The sequence below is a fragment of the Plectropomus leopardus genome, chromosome 8, assembly GCF_026936395.1.
Source record: "Plectropomus leopardus strain MGB_pleo_1.0 chromosome 8, ASM2693639v1, whole genome shotgun sequence".
In the NCBI taxonomy this organism is placed as follows: Eukaryota; Metazoa; Chordata; class Actinopteri; order Perciformes; family Serranidae; genus Plectropomus; species Plectropomus leopardus.
Genome location: NC_142183.1, coordinates 4,423,612 through 4,445,892, shown reverse-complemented (window position 1 = coordinate 4,445,892; position 22,281 = coordinate 4,423,612). Strand labels below are relative to the sequence as shown.

The 22,281-nt window shown below is 42.0% G+C and overlaps 1 protein-coding gene across 3 annotated transcripts in view; it reads left to right on the top strand.

Annotated features, from left to right (window-relative positions):
- LOC121947826 (transcription factor COE3) overlaps positions 1 to 22,281 on the top strand; it is a 184,264-nt gene that overhangs the window by 49,794 nt on the left and 112,189 nt on the right. The window lies entirely within an intron of this gene.

Sequence of the window (22,281 nt, the reverse complement as noted above, 5' to 3'; positions counted from 1 at the left end):
ACGTTGATTGTGTAATCAACACCAGGCAGAAAGATAACATTTAAGTGCAGCGGTATGAGCTCAGGCCTCTGATCACATTTAATGTGACAGAGAGAGCAGCGTGTCGACTGTTTTTCCTTCCTTATGCACGGACATAACGTCTGAATACTTTGCAGCTTTATCTGTCACGGTATCAGGTTTTTAGTCAATAAATGTACTTGTGATTTTATAGCAAAGATCTCATTTTATTCAGCTTAGATTCAAGAAAATCCTAATTTGATTGGTTTGAATCACTTCAGCTCACTGCAGTTTATTTCAGTACAGTCTAACTCCGAACTCGTCACATGGTGACGCTCGGCCAGTGACTTTGACGTCGTAGTTATCCTCGTAGCATCTGTGACGTTCCAGGATGCCGCTACGGTGATGTCAACAAATGCGCGTGGTGGGATGACGTCATGACGGTATGATGCTGCCCGTTACTGTGATGTCAACAAATGCATGTGTGGTGTGATGAAGTGACTCAGTCTCCATGTTCTCACACAGACACAGACTGTCTGGGTTACTTTGATAATGAAGAAAACTTAGAAACATGACGATTCTCAGACAAGTTTTTCAGTGACAATGTGCCTCTTTTTCCTTGATTTCTGAGCGATTTTATGGACGTTTATCTAGACAGCTGATATCCTCTGAGAGTGTTAGTCACACTAAAACTGTGACTGTCATGTCTGTATGCTCACATTTTACTGAGTTATAACTACACCAAGAGTTTTAAAGTACTTTAATCTCTATGAGCGGTGTGTTGCGGTCAGATCAGCAGCCAAACTACAATAATTAACTTGTTTTTAAGAACACCTGCATGCAGCTGTCCCTTTCACCTCGCCTCTCCCCCTCCTCGCCTCTCCTAGTCTCTCCCCCACAGTTTGAAATCCTCTGTTTTAATCCTTTTAGTCAAACTACGGAAACCAAACCTGCTGCATCGACTTTATGTGTTTTAAAACTGATGCTTCATTTATTTTTCATCCAATGCCACTTAAAAAAAAAACCTCTCGTCCCTCAGTGTGAATATTTACTCCGACAGCCAATCAAACTATTCAAAAGCATCAGCATCACAATCCTTTATTAACGCCGCGTTCGTCCTCGCCGCCTAATCCCTCTGCCCTCGGTGTCCTTGGAGTCGGCGGCTGTCCGTCACAGCGCCCGGCTGTGATTGGTCGGGGTCGCAGTGGTGGGAGCCAATGACCTCAGAGGGGGTCAGGAGGGAGACAGAGGGGGGAGGAGAGGGGGTCAGGAACAACTCCATGTTGGCTCGTTAGAGAGGCCTTGGACTGCAGCCAGCGCGTGTGCACACACGCACACACATGCACAAACACAGGTGATACAAGCACAAGCACACACTCTCTACATACAATATATATGCATACAGTACAAACTTGTTCATACACGCCAGAATGTATGCATGTAAAATACACACACCTATATACTGTATATATATGGATACACGCACGCACACACACACACACACACACACACACACACACACACACACACACACACAGACGTCCGTCCTCTCACCTAATGCTGTGTGGTGTGTTCTTGTGTACGTGTGTTTGATGGGTGTTTTTAGATGTTTTGTCACCTCTCTGTGTGTCATGTCACACATCAGATGGACTCTATACATCCAACCCCCAACACCTGCAGACACAAAGCATCATGGGTACTGTTTGGTAGGTCTGTAGAGTGACTCGACTGTGTCAGAAATGTCTAGTAGATCATAGTATAAAAGATAAAACTCACAAAAATGTACAATTTTGTAGCAACGACATGCTCATTTTATTGTATAAAATCTGGTGAATTGTGAGAATCTGCTGTAATCTGTAAAATACATTTCGGCATAGGAATTTGGCTCTCAGTACACACATTGCCTTAAATACTGTAGTTATATAGCAAAAGCAAAGACAGCTAGATAAGCAGACAAAAATAAAACGCTATATGTGCCGACAGGTAGATTGAAATTATACATATATCTCCATACATGTTCAATTGTTATTGTAAACTGTGAATACTTGAATACAAATAGTGCAGATAGTATTGGAAAAAGTACTATATGAGTATTAAGTTACTTCATGCACACAGAGGAGGTAGTTTGTGGAGGAATTTGCATTGGTGTTTTCATGCATAACAACAAACATAGTGATAGCAAAAGAAAAGCAAGTACTGCAGAAGTCCAGACACATTAACATAGCAGAAAAATTTACAGTAAAACATTTGTAATATTAAAAGCAATATTTTCGAAATGTCAATAAAACATGATGTTATGCGACTACTTCTCTGGCGATAAAATTCCAAGAAGCACGTTGATAGATGTTCAAAACATTAGCAGCTTTATTTCTGTTGCAGCCACCAAACTAGCCGTCATTATTTCCAATCCAAGGCCTCGTAGGCGTATTATGGAGCAATAATGGAAAGGCGAGCCACTTATACAAGGGAGCGGCCACATATGAGGGATTTCTGGGAGCTGATAGTCCACGATTTCACAGAGGAATTATGGATTCAATATGATCCTCTCAACTTTCTCAGAGTTATGTGATGCAATAACAGCTCTTGTAGCTCCTGCTGCATCATGAGGGAGCCAGTTCCTACTGACAAGCACATAGACATAGCATCATGTGACCTAAAAAAGCCAAAAAAGTGTTTCCATTGCAGTTTTGAGAAATATAGTTTTTCAAATGGCCTGAAATACCACTTCATGTGAGCGTCAAACCTTTTTTTTGTGCTAAATGGGAATTTTTTTTTCGAAACTAGCATGTTTCCAGTAGTTATATCTTATATTCGCAATTTCAGTTTGCGTAGTTTGAGGGTTAATGGAAACCCACCTAGTTCTGTTTCAACTTGAAAAGATCCCAAACTTTCTCTTTTCTTCACTCCTTGCTATTTTCTCTCTCCTGCTCCAATTTACACTTCTGTGCTATGAAATTACATCACCTGTCCACAGCATTAGCGCGTTGTGTGTAATTATTCGTGCGAAACACAGCGCACTATATATAGTGGACGTATATGGTTTAAATTTTGACGCTAATTATTTGCCTTTTTTAGTGTTTGAGTTACTTTAGTTTCTCGAGGAATCGTTCCAGCAGTGTTGCACATTTGTCTTTATGTTTTAAACTGTAATATAAATCCTTCAGTTTTATTCCACAGCCTCTCACACAGACAATAATGCTGCACATTCAGACATCAGTGTTGTGTGTTTTATGTTTATACTAAAATCAGTTTGTATTAAGTGACGTTCGGAAGAAATTCTCTCTTTCCTGGTTTCATTCTCTGCAGCTCGACCGCTTTAATTAGGACACGACAGGACACTGATACTAGTCCACTAACCCAGGGAATACACACACACACACACACACACACACACACACACACACACACACACACAGACAGTTATTGTGTGCATATTAATGGAAACACACAGTAACGTGGACACACACACATATATGTGCAGACACACACAATGTGATTTACTGCAGCGCTGCTTGTTTCTCTGCATTTTAGCGCCTGTTAAGAAATGCAAGATTTATTAGTGTGACCCCTCTGATACACACACACACACACACACACACACACACACACACACACACACACACACATACATAGATATAACATGGGGTGGGGGGTATTTTAGTGTGTTTAGTGACCCATCATGCAAATGATTCAGCTCAGTAGCTACAGTAAAGCGGTTTAATGTTGTGAATTCACGTCTCTCTGAAGTAAATCAAACTGCCACACACACACACACACACACACACACACACGGGTCTTTGTGACTTTCAGGCTTTATCTTTAGCTCAATGCTCTTTTTTCATTTTATTTCCCTTTTCTCCATTGTCCGTGAGCATTTAACAAACATAGATGTTTCTAATCTCTGTGCTGTGACCTTTGACCTCCTGACTGCAGGTTGGATGTGGTGTTTTAGCAGCTGAACAATGTTGGCAGAAGTAACAGAAGGGTTGATTCCCATTGTGGTGTGTTTTAGTGGTTTTTCTGCTCTGAGAAACATTTTTATTTCAGTGAATTGCTCCTTTAATAATTCTAAAACCTTTTCCTTACCTCCCAATGACAAAGTCAGCTCATATAAACGCCACTTTAAAAGCGTGGTATGATATGTATAAAACCTACAAATGCAACATCTTCTTCTGGCATCTGGGCTGAAGAAACATGGCATGGATGGAGTTTAAAAAATATATTAGAGGAGTATCAGGCAGCAAAAGAGTGAAAGAGTTCAACTAATTGTAATGTTATATAATATATATGTGCAAAAACTACAGTCATGTGACACACTAACATCTGTAACCAATGATGATTTTTATCAGTCTGAGTCTAAACTATCCACAGTCTTTTATATCAGGAGAAATGAATGAGCAATGAGGTGATTTTGGACACAGCTGTTGTGTTTCTGGAAAGAGATTACGCTGTAGATTTTTCTATAAAATGTCGTGTTTCAAAGCTGTAGAAGCCGTCAGAAGTCTCAGACAGATAGAGAGACCACCAGAAGTTAGAGAGTGAATGTATTTCTGAGTGATTTGGGCAAAATGACCCTTTAACTTAAAGCAAACAGCACATCAGTCCACAAAACATAAGCCTCTTTTTTGGTGTTCAAATCTGAATCTGAAGCTCAGAGTGTCACCGACAGGCCTGTGTGTGTGTGTGTGTGTGTGCGTGTGTGCGTGTGTGCGTGTGTGTGTGCATATAAATGCGTGGTGATGTTCCTCTCAGAGGTCGCTTTGTTTCCTCCGTTTGCCGGTTAATGGCCGAAATCCTGCCGAGGCAGCAGAACGCGGCGCTGACGGATCGCCGTAACACCGCCGTTATTACACGCTAATATTGCAATTAGATGGGTGGACAAGTTGCCCGAGCGGGGCAATAAATTGCCACAGAGTGTCAGAGCGTACGAGGAGGCCGAGCTCTAATTACCCAGAACACACCTCTCCACCCGCCCCCCCTCCTCCTACGCTGTCTGACCATCACCCTCCTGCTTTAATGGCCGCGCCTTACATGGAGGTCACGACCCCGCCTTTACACTCACATCACCACTTGTTCCTCTAACGCCATTTGCAGCTTTGATGTCATCTGTGGAGAGGTGAGTTTGGAGTGATGAAGAGCGACCTTTGACCTCCTCACACACCATCAGCCTCCCAGTTAGTCTCCACCCTCCTGCAGGGACGCTCCTGGTATCGAACCCGTCGCCCCCTGATGTTAATAGAGACTCTTTGAGCAGCAGGATTTATTTCTTTTAAAATATTCTTTACACTTTAGTTAAAAGTTTGTAATCTTCTGCCACAGAGTTTGATTGGGTCCATTTAGATGTGAGAGAACTACTCTTTATGGATGTTGTTTTGTTATGTTCAACATAACAGCTTATTACAAACTTTTCAACAGCTGTTTTTATTATGTCAATGCTCAAAAACCACCTTAATATTAGATTAAACTGTAAAAACTACATTTCCCATCAGCCCCGTTGCCTCCCACCCTCCCTCTGTGAAGTAAACACATTGGAAGTGATTTCCTTCATCTGCCATCTGAACCAAATTAAGGAAAATTTAAGGCGAAACTCAAGGCCACTGAGTTTTTATGTGAAATGGCTGTTTTTATTTTTGAGAATTAATCATCATTTGCAAAAAGAAAGTCCTGCGCGTCGTCTTTTGTCTCCCAGTTAAGATGCTTTATCGTCTCCAGGGAGCAGAAACGGCAGCGAGGCTGCAGAGCCGAGCGTCAGCACAGAGAGAGGAAGCTTTGATTTAAAGAGGAAGAAACAGCGCAGGGTTTTAAAGTGAGGACACCTCAGAGGTTTCTGTTGGTTTTATTGGTTTGTTCTCCTTCACGTCAGCGCTTCATTCCTTTATTTCTGTCCACGGAAAAAGTGGTTTCGTTTGTTAATTCAAAGTTGCATTTTTTGTTGTACTTGATCCTCTGAATCAAATCAGGATTCACTGATTTGACTAAAAGAGTTCACAAACATGATGTGAAACAGACATTAGGATCACAAAATCAGTGGAAACAAAAGATGGTCTCTGACAAGTTTCTCTGACACTTTGTCCATGTGCAGGTTTGTACCTGAATGTGTCGATCATGTCAACATGGTAGCTCCTAAACTTTTGTATTGTATGCTTCTTAGTGATGGCCATATATGCGATAAATGAAGCATCATTTCAGTTCACACTTACCCATTTGTTAAGCAGATCACGTTTATATGTGCAGTCGCTGCATAAAGTCAGCAACTTTAGAAGTCACCCCAGAAATGCTGGGGTGCATGTGGAGGAATAAACTGAGTCTACAGATGGACGGCTGAGACGTCGATTATAATGCAGGTTTGAGAAGTGTCTGTGTGTTTTTATTGTTTTATTTGAGTCAAGGTGCTAAATTAGACAAGTTGTTTCAGTCGTCCAGGATTTGTGCAGAAACAGTGACTTTAAGATAATGTCAGGGACTTAACCAAAAAAACAACGTGTTTAACCACTCAAAGCATTTTCACACTACAAGTCACCCTCATCCGTTCATACGGGGGATTGAGCTGCCAATCTTCTACATACAGGACGACCCGCTCTTTCTCCTGAGCCTCAGCTGCCCTGTTAAGCCACAAAAACCACTTGGTTAATGTTAGGAAAAACATCATGTTTTAGCTTCAAATATGGGGGGGGGGGGGCACAAAATTCATGCTGGAAAAGCAGCATTGTCCTGGTAAAAACAGCTTTTTGTGCAACAATGGGTCGCTACAAAACACCCATGTTTGGTCCCTAAAAAGCTGCTGCAAACACAGCAATCAGTGCGTTTCCATAGCCATGAATAACCGGTTTATTATCAGGTTTTTGGAGTATCCCATGTATGTGTTTGAGCATGTAAACAGCATATTCTGTTTATAAGAAATCTAAATTTGCTAGCTGGAGTGCTCTGAAAGGAAATGGGGTGTGTACATAGAATGAGAATAACCCAATTTCTCTGTGCTCATGTAAGCAACATATCCTGGATATGACCATAACCAGGATAAACCTCATAAACATGTTATTCATGTCCATGACTCGCCAAAAAAAAACAAACAAAAAAAAACACTTTTGAACTGTGGTTTCGCACACAGACATTAATGCAACACTGAGATGAGAAAACAAAAACAGAATAAAAACATTAAAAAATATTCTAAACAGTATTAGACAGTTTGCATGGGGAAATATTCCACTTTAAAAATGACTGCAAACGTATAATTTTTTGATTTAGAAAAAAAATGTCAAAGTTACAAGAGGCCTTTGGACTTTAGGAGAGAAGTCGATTATGACTCCCAGGGTGCATTTCACCAACAAACATAGACTTCTTTGTGAGGAAGGAGAAATTTGGAGCTTTGAGTGTTTGTTTAAAAAGACGCATTTTGGGTGAAAATCTGTCGAAGTGGTGAAAGTCGAGAGCTCGGCCTCAGAGTGCCAGATGTTCCAGAGACTATATATGTGTGTGTGTGTGTGAGCGCATTGGACCCTATGGAGGGTTAACTCCACAGGGGGGTGGGTGGTGGTGATGGTGTGGGGGGGTTATCTGCCCCTGTGGACCCTTCCCAGCAATTGTAGGGTATTGATCGGGGCGAGCGAGGCCCATCGGAGCCGGCCAGATTAAGAGTATAGATTTACAATAAAAGCAGGACATTACTGGGCAGGAGAGGCTAAAATTGAAAGGAGAGAGAGAGGGGTGGGGAGGGGGTGAGAGGGTGAGGAAGAGTCAGTCAGGGGGAGAGGAAGGCCCGGAGGTTGCTGCAGGGGGTTCTGGGTAATTTGAGTGGTGCAGGTCAACGGCTACGACGTGATTTCAGGTTTATGTTGGTTATTGAAGGAAGCCATTGTTATGGCGACGTGTTAATGGGGTTTTATTGCGCCGACATGGACGGGCGACCTGCAGGCTCAATGCATCATGGGTAAAGTGGTATCAGGTTGGACTGACAGTGTTTTATTTTGAAGGTTGATTGTGAGAGAGAGCTGCTGATAGATGAGATTTTCTACCAATATTCAATTTTTCCAATCAATTTTGACTAGTATAGGCAACAAACAGGCACCAAATATACTTTTGAAACTGTTGATTATCAATTTAAAAAAAAGAAAAGAGTTTTTGAACAGAGAAAGGCGTGATTTTGACATTTGTAAATGAATAAATTGTGTCCAAAAATATGATAAAAAAAAGTTGAGTATAGAAAAAAAAAACAATTCCGAGTTTGATAAAACATTTTGCTCATTGTCCAAATCTTCTAGTTTTTTTGTGACTGTGACAGGAACGCCTAATGAAAGACACTATCCATGTGCATTATGGGAAATGTAGGACGTAGTGTTTTGGAAGTAGAGGTCAGGGCATCTTCACCTTTGCTACTAAGATTTCTGTATTTAATATAATTTTATTTGAGCTAAGTGTAGTACCAAATCAGAGAATATAATCTTTACACTATAATCCAGAGAGTTTTAAGATGTATTGAAAAGGAGACTTTTCTGATTTTCACCCAGCGCTGTGTCATTGCAGTGTGTGCACAATATTGGAATTAAGTTGCTCCCCATCAATGCCGTGAGCAAAAGTCCGTTGGGTGGCATGAAAGGCATCGGTAAATTTTGGATGACAAAGGGGCAGGGAGCTCTTAAAGCGAGTGACACTTCACACCATTCATCTGAACATCTCCACACCACAGTGACAAAGACCTGGTTTAAAATCTGCAAAGATAACCTTTAATTTTTCTTCTTACCATGAAATTTAAGGAAAAACAAGTATTTGAAAGTAATTTTTAAATAATGGCACCAAATCTAAAGTATTATATCACCAACAGATCACAAAAAGTGGATCCCACTTTCACTTTTTTTAAAATTATGTTTTATCACTTTGTACTTTGTTGTCCTCTTTTTATAACTCTTGTCTCATATTAAACGTTTTGCTTCCCTAAAAAAATCTTAGTATCCTCTTTGAGGTGTCCTGATGGAACACTGCACTAAGAGAGGCAACTTTTCCTGCATCAAATCGAGATTTTCAGGAGGTCGCTTTCTATTTAGAGCATGTAGAGTTCCTCCAAAGAAGCACAGAGGCAATTTGTTTTTGTTGTAACCTTAAAAACAGCATGCAGAGTATAAAACAACAGCTGGAAAAGCTAAACGGGTGTTTTCTGCTGTCTGTCCTCACAGTGCAGTACAGCACAGTACCTCTGGGTGAGGTTCGCTCATGTCCTGCATGTGGTGTGAATTTGGGCTGAGTTTGTGAGTTTGTGGCTGATGGTGGGCTGTAAAATATATATGGCGCCTGGACGCTGCAGCAGGTGGCCTGATGTTCACACTGAATTATTCACCAACACACACACACAATGCTAGGTCTCGAACATGAGGACACACAGTTTACATCTGAGATTTTTATTCAATAATACATTACATTTCTTATATGTTACAGTTAAAACTCTCAGGGAGGTTACACACGTTTTTGAGCTGTTAATGAGCTTTTGTTGTAACCTTTCGTGTGTTTCTCTCTGAGCTCAATTTTACGAGATCATTTTGCAGCATTTTTAAAGCTGACTTTGAATTTGTACAGAAACAGAGGGAGAGAGGTCAAAGGTTAAGTATCAGTCCTGTTTTTAGAGTTGTGTTTACTTTATGTGACCAAGAAACAAGAATAGCTCAGAGGAATGACTAACGCTGTGTGTGTGTGTGTGTGTGTGTGTGTGTGTGTGTGTTTGACCTCTGCCTCTGTTTTCCAGAAACGTTCCTCTCTAGAAAAACGAAAGCACAAGTTGTTTGTTTATGTTCAGTAGAAACGGAGGATGCGAGGACGAAGTCTCCTTTTTAGTTTTCAGATGTGTGTGTGTGTCTGTGTGTGTTTTGGGGGTAGTAACCTGTCTCCCTGTCTGGGTGTCTCCATTAGACCCTGGTGGAGCCGGAGGGGCCTGCAGGGGCCCTCGGGGCTTGCTCAGGTTTGATGTGATCCAGGGAGAAATGTTCAGTGGCCCGAGGGCGCCCACAGCCGTGTACCACAGGGGAGGAGGGGGGTCTTTGTATTCAGACATGATGGAGGTGAGGTCACCTGGTGGACTGAAGGGTTCATGAGTGGATCCACTTGAAGTCCAGATTTGTCAGGTTTTTTTTTTGTTTGTTTTTTGTAAAAGTGATCAAAATCTATTAGAGACAATGGTGCCCTTTGGGGCTCAGCTGACATTAGTTCATTTTTTAATTAATCTGCCATTGTTGTGTCTGCAAACACTAAAACGGTATGCTTCAAACACATTTCTGCACATTAGGGCTGCAAGTAATGATTATTCTCTTAATCATTTATGTTTGGTTTTAAATAACACAGTTTCATCCCACCTCGTCAAATATCACCACTTCTTTTCATTACCGTTCCTGTCTACATCAGATGGCATCTATCTTGTTAGATGCATACGGTGCTTTTCAATATAATCTTATGTCACTGTACACCTAATATTAACGTTTATTTGCTTGTGCAACAAAAGCACGTGGTTAGGTTTACAAAATAAATGTCATAATTTGGCCTTAACATTCATACAGGAAGCAAACAGTGGGCTCCTTGCAACATTTCAAACTGGCACTATCCAGTGGGGTATCAGACTACCGTGAAATGTGGCAGTTCAGTTTCCTGAAAGAAAACAAAGAAAAACAGAACATCTTCATATGAGCCTGAAAGCAAAAAAAGTTTTGGCATTTGTACTAATTATAATAGATATAACAAAGAAACAAACAATCACATAATTGGAATAAAGATGTGCCATAAGAGCCAAGAAAAGTCAAGAGGTTTGTTGTGTGGATCCCCTCTAATAATTTACGTCAACATTTAGTAATAAACCAGCAACAGGAAGTCATCTTCCGCCACTGAGAGAAGCCCCCGTCATCTGGTCAAAGTGATCACATCCAGAACATTATAAACAGAAAGAACTGACTTTGTTGAAGGCCCTGAAGGCAGCACAGTTAGATAGTTAGATTCTGGGTTCTTGATTCAGATTTTGAGGTCCTGGTTCCGATTTTCTTGGGTCCTAGTTTAGAGACGACCAGGAGTGAACCCATCCCATCAGCTGCTTCCCACTTCCTGTTGACTCTTAATTGGATTGAGGAATTACATCACCACCTGCAGGTTCGTTAGCCTCCTCTGTGTCAACACTCGCTGTGCTCAGCTGGAAACAACCCCCCACCCCCACCTCTCAATATCCCCATCACCCCCCACCCCGACCCAGGGCGGGGCGCTCACCAGGGGATCATGGGAACTTTGGGAGTCTCCCCTCCACCCCACACACGGTCTCCCCTCTTCCTCCCCTCGCCAAATCCCCGTCCCAGCATGCACCCCCTCTAGGCAAATCACCTTGTTAATCTCAGCACACACACACACACACACACACACACACACACACACACACACACACACACACACAGTTGTGAAAACATCAGTCCCCACCACCACTGGTAGTTATTACTTAATGCTCAGATTGCACTTCTTCTTTTTTATTTTTCAGTCTATTTTCCTCCTAAATTCAAAGTTAGTTGCATGATATTTTGCTGTGTTAAGAGGAGATAATCATGCACCAACAGTGTTTTTTAGGATTGTAGAGGTTTGATTAATCTCATATGTAATAAGATCATTATGCGCACTGATAGCAGAATTTACATTTTATATATGTGGATTCTCTTAGACATACCAAAAAGGGTTAAGCCACACAGAATCAACTGAAGTGATCAGCACCTCAAAGAGGTGAATTAAATTACAAATCCATCATTCCCTCGTTCTGAGAACCCAGATCTAGTGTCAAGATGTATTTTTTTAATTAAGTTTTTCTAAGATCTTCGTCCAAATGTGTCGACTGGTTCTGCTCCTTTCCCTTTAAATATTCAGATGCACATGTTTAGTTGTCATGTGATCTCTGAGCGGCCTCCCTTTGTGTTTTCCATATCTTCTTTTTCTGCTTTTTTTCCTCTTTTCTCACACACCTCAGGTTTCCTCCACCTCTGAATCATGTTCTCGTGTATTGATCAAGTCTCATTTGAAGTATTTTACATCCTGACTCAGATCGTTAGCGTCCTGCTGGTTTTCAGTTTGAAGCTGCTTTAGATTTGTCCATCTTCTTGAGTTTATTTGTTTCTAGTAATTTATTGTCTGTTTTGAGTTTTTTATCAAACCTCCCCCAGTTTTTAACTGCACACTTTGAAACCTGAGTGAATTGTTTTGATATCTTTCAAAAACACAAGTGGAAGGCAATAACCATCATAACAAGACAAGAGCAAAAAATTAGAAAAAAATAAATTACCTGAAAATAAGCACAAAATAAGCCCAAAAACAAACAAGGAAATGACCTAAAAAGTGCAGAAAAAAAGTATTTTTATAGTATTATATATATATATATATATATATATATATATATATATATATATATATATATATATATATATATATATATGTATAAATATAATTTTATTTTTATTTTATTATTATTATTTTTTATGTAATATGATTTTCTCCCTTTTTTGATTATTTTCTAAAAATCCTCCCCTCTTTTTAAAAACATTTATTTGAGTGAAATGTCTTACAATTTTGCGACATTGGTCATTGCCTTTTCTGCAGTGTTTTCAAAAGAACCAATTTGCTGCAGTTTTCAGAGGGTCATGTAGGAAAGGCAGCTTTATTTGTATAGTATATATCAGGAGTATATATCAGTATATATCCAGGATACAGATTTGCTATAAGATATAAGTGGTAACATTAATTACTGAATGATTTAAATATTCTAAAATAAAAATCACCATTAAAAACTGCAAAAAAAAATTAAAAATCAAGTTTAAAATATGTTTGCAAAAACATAACGGAACATTTTTAGCTTTGACGTTAAAATGGTCTGTCGGGGCTTGTATAGCACCATCTGGGAGTTTTTTCCAGATTTGTGCCGCATGATAACAAAACTAAAAAAACTGATGTCAATCAGGTTTTAAAGAGTTTGCACTTAACTGAAGTTGGAGGCAGATAGTTCATGATTTTTTTTAGGGATGGGGGTACGTTGCTGTCCCCTGGGGGCCTCAGAGCAGGTGACTGAGGCAGAGACGTAAGCTGAGATAAAAAAGTGATATGATGTCGAGTTTTTTAGGTCTGAGTTTATTCGGCGTGTTGTTGGTCCGAGCGTCGTCAGTATTCACAACATCAACACTGCTCTCTCTCTCTCTCTCTCTCTCGCTCTCTCTCTCTCTCTCTTGCCACTCAGTCTGAAGCTCGCTCGCCCTTCTTCCTCCTGTTAATCACTCGAGTGTTTTCCCAATTAAGAATGCACTGATAACCTTCCATCTCTCTCTCACACACACACACACACACACACACACACACACACACAGACACACACAGAGCGGTTTAATCAGGAATATGAGTGCGGTGTGGCTAATTAAGGACGACCATCCGTGGGCTCCTGCCTCGCCAGCAGATGTGGGGGAGGGGAGTGTGTATGTGTGTGTGTGTGTGTGTGTGTTAGCAGATGTTTATTTGGTTCTTCTATCACTTCCTGTTAGAGGACGGGATGATCACTGATGATTGGTTCGTGCTCGGTTACGACGAAGGCGCCGCCATGTTGGGAGCTGATTGTCTGACTCTTTTGTCGTTTTGTTGTTTTCAGTTTCAGGAGATCCTGTTTGATAATGTAGCTTTGCTCTTCACATTTTGTACCTCATCTCTTTCCTAACTATGTTAGTGAAGCGATAATTAAAACAGGAGCAGTTTGAACACTTTTTATCATCGCCATCAAAGATGCATGGTAAGGTTTAATCATCTGCTTAGACGTCTTGTTTTCTGGAAACGTTTTTTGAAATTTGAGACACGTGGAGTTCTGTTAAGGAAGTTTTCTTGAATAAAAGGTAGCAGGATGATACCTTCAGCTTCAGTGTCATTAAGGTTAGGAAAAGATGATTGTTCTCATACATACAGAAGAGCTGAAACATTAAAAATTGACAGAAAACCAATCAGCAAGTGGGTGATAACTGATTTCCCATGCTTAAGATATTTTTCAAAAATACAAAAAAAGGAAAACAAATTAGCTGTCTACAACCTCAGTTACAGGTCTTAATGTGACTTTTTTTTAATTTAAAAATAAATATAAAAAAATGAATATATTTTGATTTTGGACTGATAGACAAAATAACACATTTTTTTTAAGCAGTTGCATTTTTTTTAATTCCATTACAAAAAACAAAAACAGAACTTTGAACTCAGACTTTTTCAGCGAGATGTTTAAACAGAAAAAAATAAAACGCAAAAGCACACAACCTGAGGCAGGAAGAAAGTGTGTGAATGAAATAATAAATAAACAAAGCTGGTGTGTGTGTGTGTGTGTGTGTGTGTGTGTGTGTGTGTGTGTGTGTGTGTGTGTGTGTGTGTGTGTGTCTCTGCGGTGTGAAGAGTGAAATGTGAGGCGGGCGAGTCCAGACACGACGACAGCAGGAAGAGAGATGGAGATGGAGAGACGGGTGAGGAGGGGTGAGGTGTGGATGGACAGGTTGGGGGAGGAGGTGAGGGAGGTGGAGGTTGATAGAGGGGTGAGAATGAGACAGTTCTGGGGGGGAGAGGAGGAGGAGAGAGGAGAGAGGAGGGCAGAATAAGAGGGTATTGATTTCTATATAAAGATGGGGGATGTGATATGGGGGGAGGCAGAGAGGAGGGAGGGAGTCGCAGGAGGAGAGTAGGTCGCTGGGGAGGAGAGATGACGGTTTGGGTTACATAACGACTAAAACACCCGTCTGTCTGTCTGTCTGTCTGTCTGTCTGTCTGTCTATCGAGGCCTTTTCTCTCCGTGTTCTTGTCGTGGTTGAAAGCCCTGAAAAAGCTTGTAAGTGGACTTTTGAGTCGATGCTTTATTGTCTCCCAGCAGGTGTTCAGGTGTGTTGAAGTGTAACATAGCGATGTCCCGGTGTGTGTCCTCCAGGGTCATGTGACTGACAGTGTTGTCAAGTTTTAGCTTTAGTGCTACCAGTTTTCTGTCTCCTAAGTTTATGCGATTTTTTGTGTTTGGTTGGGTTTTTACAGCAGTCGTGGTACAGGTGAAAGAGAGAAGCTTATGTAGGTGAAGAGGACAGGATGTAGGTGAAGACATAAGGATATAGGCGATGACGATTTGACATAAGAGATGATGACAGGATGTAGGAAATGACAAAAGGATGTAGGTATAAACATAGGAGGTGATGACAGGATGTAGCAGATGACAACAGGACCTTTGTAACAACGGCAGGACATAAAAGATTGCGATGGGACTTAACCGTGGATTTCCACTTTGCATGTGCGTAGCGGAACGGCTCTACTACAGTTTTTCTCTGTGCTCCCTTTATCCTTCGACAGCCATCAGTTGCGGTTTGAGTGCAGCACGGTGCAGCACTGGTAGATCAGCTCCTCCTCGTCCGTGGTGTCAGTAGTGACCTCTGAAAACCTCTGACATGTTGACTTTTGGTTTGGATCCGCTCATTGTGACATTTTTTTTGATGTAGTTAAGTGAAATAAAAATCTGACATCAAACAAAGTGTTTTATTCTGAAAATTAACTGGATATTTTAATGTTGTTTTGACGTCCAACTTCCTGTCTGCTCTGTGCTTAATTCGGCTGAATTGTTATGAAGTACTCCAGCGTCCGGCAAAAATAGAAGCCTTGCATATCTGATTCGCAAGGGTCCGGACTGCCGGAGCTGAGATGGAGTCGATTTGCAGTGCGGCGGAGCCAGTGGAAGTTAACACGTAGACTAGAGTGGAATCTATTTGCCTCGTCTGCTGTGGTGGATCGGAGCTGGACCCAAAATGGATCTGGTGGAAATTAGAGATTAGAAATGAAGACTGGATGTAGGCGATAACAACTGGACAAAGGAGATGATCATGGGATGTACCCAATGATGACAGGACATAGAAGATGAAGACAAGACGTAGGAAATGACGCGGGGACGTAGGTGTAGACGACATGATCTAAGAGATAACCAGGGGACAGCACGTAGGTGATGACAAAGGGATGCAAGGGATGACAGAATCTAGAAGATGGTGGCAGGATGTGACAAAAGGATGTAGGTGGTGACCGCAGGACGTATGTAAAGATGATGTAGGTCTGTAGAGTTCTTCAGTGCGCTCGCGACATTACAGTGTGAAACTAAGCGGATCAAATGTTTACAGTGTAAAATAAACATGAACATTGGCTCCGACACTCAGGTGTCAAAAGGCTCTAAATCTCAGTCTGCAGATCGTTTAACATGCTGTTTACGTCCCAGACACTTAATATAATTACACATACTGTATCAGAGAGATGACATCATACATACAGGTACACACACACACACACACACACACACACACACACTCAGAAACACACTCAGAAACACACTCAGCAGCAGCTCTGAAGCATGACAGAGTGTGTTTCTACCTGCCGTACGGAGCCGTGTAATCCCTTCGCACCACAGCGGGCGTCCATCAGCTTCACCATCAGCGCCGAGGCTAAACACAGCCAGGATCAGCTGAGAGAGCGTGTGTGAGTGTGTGTGTGTGAGCGCGTGTGTGCTGGTGTATTATGGGTGTGAAGGCAACACACCAGGGGGGAGGCAACGTCATCCATATTTGATGGCACGCACACACTCACATGCAGCCACGAAACTACAAAACTGCACAAACATGGCGACGTAAAGACGCATTTGTTAATGAGTGCGACCATGTTGAGACAATTACGGGAAGTTTGAGGTTTAGGAATTAATTCACAATTGGCAGTTTGGCTGTCATCTTCTCTTTGTATTTTTTTCTGTTTGTAAATCATGATCCTGTGAATCATGACAGTGCGTGATGTCGGTGGAGATTCAGGACGTTTGAGAGATAATCTGTTGTAAAGTTTACACTCAGGAAGCGTTTAACCCTTTGAAACTTTTGCTGAGCTGATTGGTTTATTCTCTGGAGGCTTAAAGTGAAACACATAAACATGACACGTAAAAGTTTAAAAGGAACCGTCGTGTGATGTGTGTCTCTGAACGACACCTGTTTATGTTCACTCACCTGCAGCGTGAAGAAGCTCCTGAAACTGACAACCAACATGAGGAGGAATTTGAAGGAACAATTTTTGCTCTAAAATCACATTAACACATCTACACACAGGTACGTATATACAGTAGTGTGCACCTGACACACATACACATGCAATCACACTCACACACACTTAGACTGACACACACACACTCACACACCTTCACCTTCCCTGTGAGTTTTTCCAGCGTTACAAACTGTTGCCAAACAAGCAGCTCCACAATTTTTTTTCTGTGAAAGCGTGAAAACAATCGAGCAGCTGAGCTGAGCTGCATCCTGCTGCTAGACACACACACACACACACACACACACACACACACACACACACACACACACACACACACACACACACACACACACACACACACACTCTGCAGCTCACTCACCCACAACACAAATCAATACCAATTTATAATTCAGGATTGCTGGAGTTTGGGTTTTAGGGCAGCCTGGCTTCCAGCCTTCATAAATATTACAGTGTTATTGACTTGATCTCAATGAATTGGAGATTTTCTTCTTCTGCGTTTTTTTTCTTCTTCATTGCACCCCCTTCCTCCCCCATTCTCCCCCCTCCTTTTCTTTCGGGTGTTTCTGAGGAATAAAGTCTTCTTTATTTATTCTCTTTGAGTTTGAGATGAGACGACTAACGGGAGATAACGTGGTGGCTAATAGCCGATGGACCGGCTCAGACCCCCCTGACCGACCCCTCCCACCCACCTCAGCTCACACGCAGCCTTATGCACACACACACAAACACAAAACGCACACACACACACACCCACACACCCACACACACACACACACACACACACACTGCAGCCTCGTCCATTCATTCATCACATGGAGCTGAGAGGATTTGTCAGTCTCAAATCTGAACAAAGACAGCATTGTGTCGTACACTGATCACCACGATCTGTGTTTGTTTGTGTGTGTAGGGCAAAACCACACAATAACACACACGCACGATCACTTCCAAGTTCAATTCAGTGCCATTTGACGGATCAATTTATTGACTGATTTTTTGGCAAAAATCAGTAAACATTAGTATACGGTTGACACAAGAATAACACACATATTGGAAAGTGCACACAAGCATGTACACACTGCTCACAAAAATATACCAGAAACACACACACAAGTAAACACACACATATACACACTAGTACACAACAATAATGATATATTTTTTGTTTTTTCGGCGTAATTTGAAGACAGGATTTACCCAGAATCCTCTCTTCCTCCCCCTCCACTTCTGCCTCTTCTCTTCTCACCCCTCCTCACTCCTCCTCACCCCTCCTCCCGCTCCCATACAGTAAAGATGGAGGTATTGATTTTTCTCCTGACCACCAGCACAGTTTTCTTATTTTTGTCTCATCTGATCCGCCTGTTGACAGACACTAATGACAGACAGTGTGTGTGTGCGTGTGTGTGTGTGTGTGTGTGTGTGTGTGTGTAACTGATGTCAATAAAGTACAGCGGTATAATGCTGATAAATGTAAAGCCACCTCCTCGGCACCACTGTTACGTTTCTGTGGTCTACAAACATTTAAACACACTGTGTCAAAGTGCTGTCCAAAAACTAGTGGCTTGTAATATACTCCGGTAAGACGATATTTTTGATAATGAAGAGATATTTCTCTCCTCTGTGAGGGCCAGAAGTAAAACACAGTAATGCATATCATACACTGGGATACTTTGAAAAGACTTTAGTAAGACTAAAGTCTGACACCCACTTGCATGCAAAGACAATTTGACCTTTTTAGTCACACACTAGATGATTTCATAAAGATCAGGGGTCTTATAGGGTCACTATTTACAGCAGTGGCCCACAGGCCAAATGTGGCCCCTGAAAGGGTGCCTTGTGGCCCACCAACCATTTTCTAATTTACATTGAAAATAAAGTGATTCACACTGGGAATTGTTTTTGTGCTTTTAGTATACATAAGGTGCCAGAGTGCATAAAACGGCCTGAAAATAGAGCTTGTTTATCAAAAAAACATGTCAGTGGAGGATCCCCACACACACAGTTCTGAGCGAAGCCTCTCATGTCCTAAAATCCAGAAATCTTCCTAAAATCCTCCAAAATTCCATAAAACTCTGAAATGTCCTAAAATCTCGGAAATCTACCACATCCTTGAAGCGATCTAAAATACTAGGAAAGTCCTAAAATCCTATCAAAGTCCTAAAATCCTAAAATTCTAGAAATGTCCTAACATCCTAGAATTTCCTAAAATCCAAGAAATGTTCTAAAATCTTAGAAATGCCCTAAAATCTTGAAATGTCCTAAAATCCCGGAAATGTTCTAAAATCCTAGAAGCATGTATGGGGCTGCTGAGACTGGCCCCTGGCAGGATCCCCGAGTTACAGTTTAGTTCTGTCTATTTTGCATGTTTGAAAACATTACAAAACATAAATCCAGCTAATCAGTAAAATCTGTGAAGGAAACTGTGGCTTCATAAAATCACCAGAACCAACAAATAACAGGCAACAACAAACTCAAGGTAACTTTTACGCAAATGTTTCTCAAACATTTCACATACCTCTCCCCTTATAAGATATAAAACCATAAAGCTGAGTTGCTGTGACAGTGAACTCTTTAAGGCTACGATCAGGAGAACGAGAATCACACGTTTGGATCAAAGTCACAACATACCAACAGTTTCTGCTTGTAAGGAGCAGGACTATTGATTTGTTGATTGACGGCGAGACAAAGAGTGGGAGTATACTGGTGTGTCGGTGGGATTAATGGGGTTTTCTCACTGCGGTAAAAGTGAAACCTTGCTGTCACAGAGCTGCACACACCTGTCAGCTCCATCAGATTCATATTTGTGAGTAGATGAAACCCAAATAAATGTTGTGAAGCAGGAGGATGTTGGTGCAGGAGGGACTGGATTTTGGTCACGACACCAGCACGCCGATTCCTCCGGCTCTGCCCTTTTGGCTGATGGAGGATCATCTGCTGCCGGATAATCATGACTGAAATATTGAAGCGGCGGCGTTTTGGAGGCGAGCGGAGCTGAAATTTGGCACTTGGCAGAGCGATGCAGGAGGAGGGAGGGAGGAGGGAGGGAGGTGTGAGTTCATCCTCTGCCCGCCCGCAGTCGTCTTCCTTCAGCCCCGCAGTAAAACCCCTCTTAGTGGGTAGTGCCATCTGGCCGGGGCCCCTGGCGGAGGCGTAACGGCGCCCAAAAAACTCGGGGTCGCGATGCTTTACTGCCCAAGCCTGCCGCCTGCAGATGGCAGCGGGCGTGCCGCTGGAAAACGCCAAGGTCGCTGCGGCATGTGGCGCGGTGGAAGGGAGAGCTAAATGGCAGCGGGGACTGTTTGGGGGGTGAGGAGGGGGGAGGATGGAGGTGAGGGGGGGTGGCGAGGCACCGCTGGAGCCATAGCAACATCAGGGCCATGCTATGCTACATTAAAGAGCAGCGCTAGCTCGCCATATGGGACGGCTACTGCTATCAAAGCTAATAGCTATGTTAGCTTAATGCACACACACACACACACACACACACACACACACACACACACACACATACACGCACACACACACGCACTTACACAGTGAGGTGGCAGCTGGTGGAGTGAAAAGCCTCCCAGTACAAAGGAATTTAATAAGAGAACAGCTGAATGAGACACAGACAGACAGACAGACAGACAGACAGACAGATGTCTCTCCTCTCACTATGACAAGCTCCACACCTCCACCTTTCCTGTCTGTCTGTCCATCTCACTTTTCCATTTTCAGTTTTCTTCATTGTAAGACTCGTGCTTACATTTGTGTTGCCAAACTCTCATGAAAAAAATGATGGACAGCCGAGGACAGTTTTTGAGTTAAATGGTTCTTTTGGACCAAATGGTTCCAGTAACTGTAGAGTCGGATCGACCCACGACATCGACCACTTTGAGCCTCCAACTGTCTGAAAAATGTAGTTTAACTTTATTGGAAAACTGTCTTTGGCTTGACCACAAAACAAAATAGGTCAAACAGTAGAGACCTGGCATCATAACGCATTCTCATCTCAACTTGTCAAATACAAGGCGGGTTTCCATTAACCCTCAAACTGCACAAATTGAAATTGCAAATATAAAATACCACTAATGGAAACATGTCAATTTTGAAAAAAACCTCCCAGTTTTTATGCTCGCATGAGGTGGCATTTGAGGTGATTCAAAAAAGCCATATTTTGCAAAACTGCATGAAAACACTTTTTGGCTTTTCTAGGTCACATGATGCTATGAGGTCACATGATGCTATGAGGTCACATGATGCTATGGCTATGTGCTTGTCAGTAGGAACTGGCTCCCTCATGATGCAGCAGGAGCTACAAGAGCTGTTATTGCATCACATAACTCTGAGAAAGTTGAGTGGATCGTCCAGAAGTTTTGAATCCACAATTCCTCTGTGAGGTCGTGGACTATCAGCTCCCTAAAATCCCTCATATGTGGCCGCTCCCACGTATAAGGTGCTTGCTTTCCATTATCGCTCCATAACACGCCTACGTGGTGGTTACAATAGAAATAAAGCTGCTAATGTTTTGAACATCTATCGTCATGGTTATTGGGATGTTATTGTAAGAGGAGAACTCGCACAATACTCAGTGGAAACACAGTCATCTCCACTTTGTGTTTTATTGACATTGAAATCTGTGATGGAAACCCACCTTATGACACTCTAGTTCCCCCTCCAACTGTTCTGTTATGGATGTTCAGCCCGCTCTCATTTCACAGTTGTCAAATCCCGCAGCTTTTCAGTGATTTCAACGTAAGAACCTGATGACAAAAGTCTCCTTTTGCACCTGTATGATACTGCTGAGAACGCAGCCGGACAGAACCGTTTGCGTGTTATAACACGCCGCCTGACAGCTGGATGGCTGCGCAGCACCTGCCACGGCACTCTACCGGGTGAACTAGCCTTTACTTCCTTAACCTTAGGCAACAAAAGCATGTGGTTTGGTTTGGAACAAAAACGTCACGATTTGGCTTCAAATAATATAAGTTTTTTACTAGTGTACATATGTCTCATGATTCCCACACCTTGTTGTTATTGAAATAACTTGATTGACTTTTGATTTCACGCGAGAGATGAAAAGTGGGTGAAAGTCTGGTGTTTGTTTGACCCATCCACAGAGTCCAAAGTTAACACCCGCTAACCGCCAAATTCAGGTAGTATTTCCATTGGGCGTTTTTAGAGGGCTGTCTCCCACACTGCCAGGTTAATGTTTCAAAACAGTCATGGAAAGGC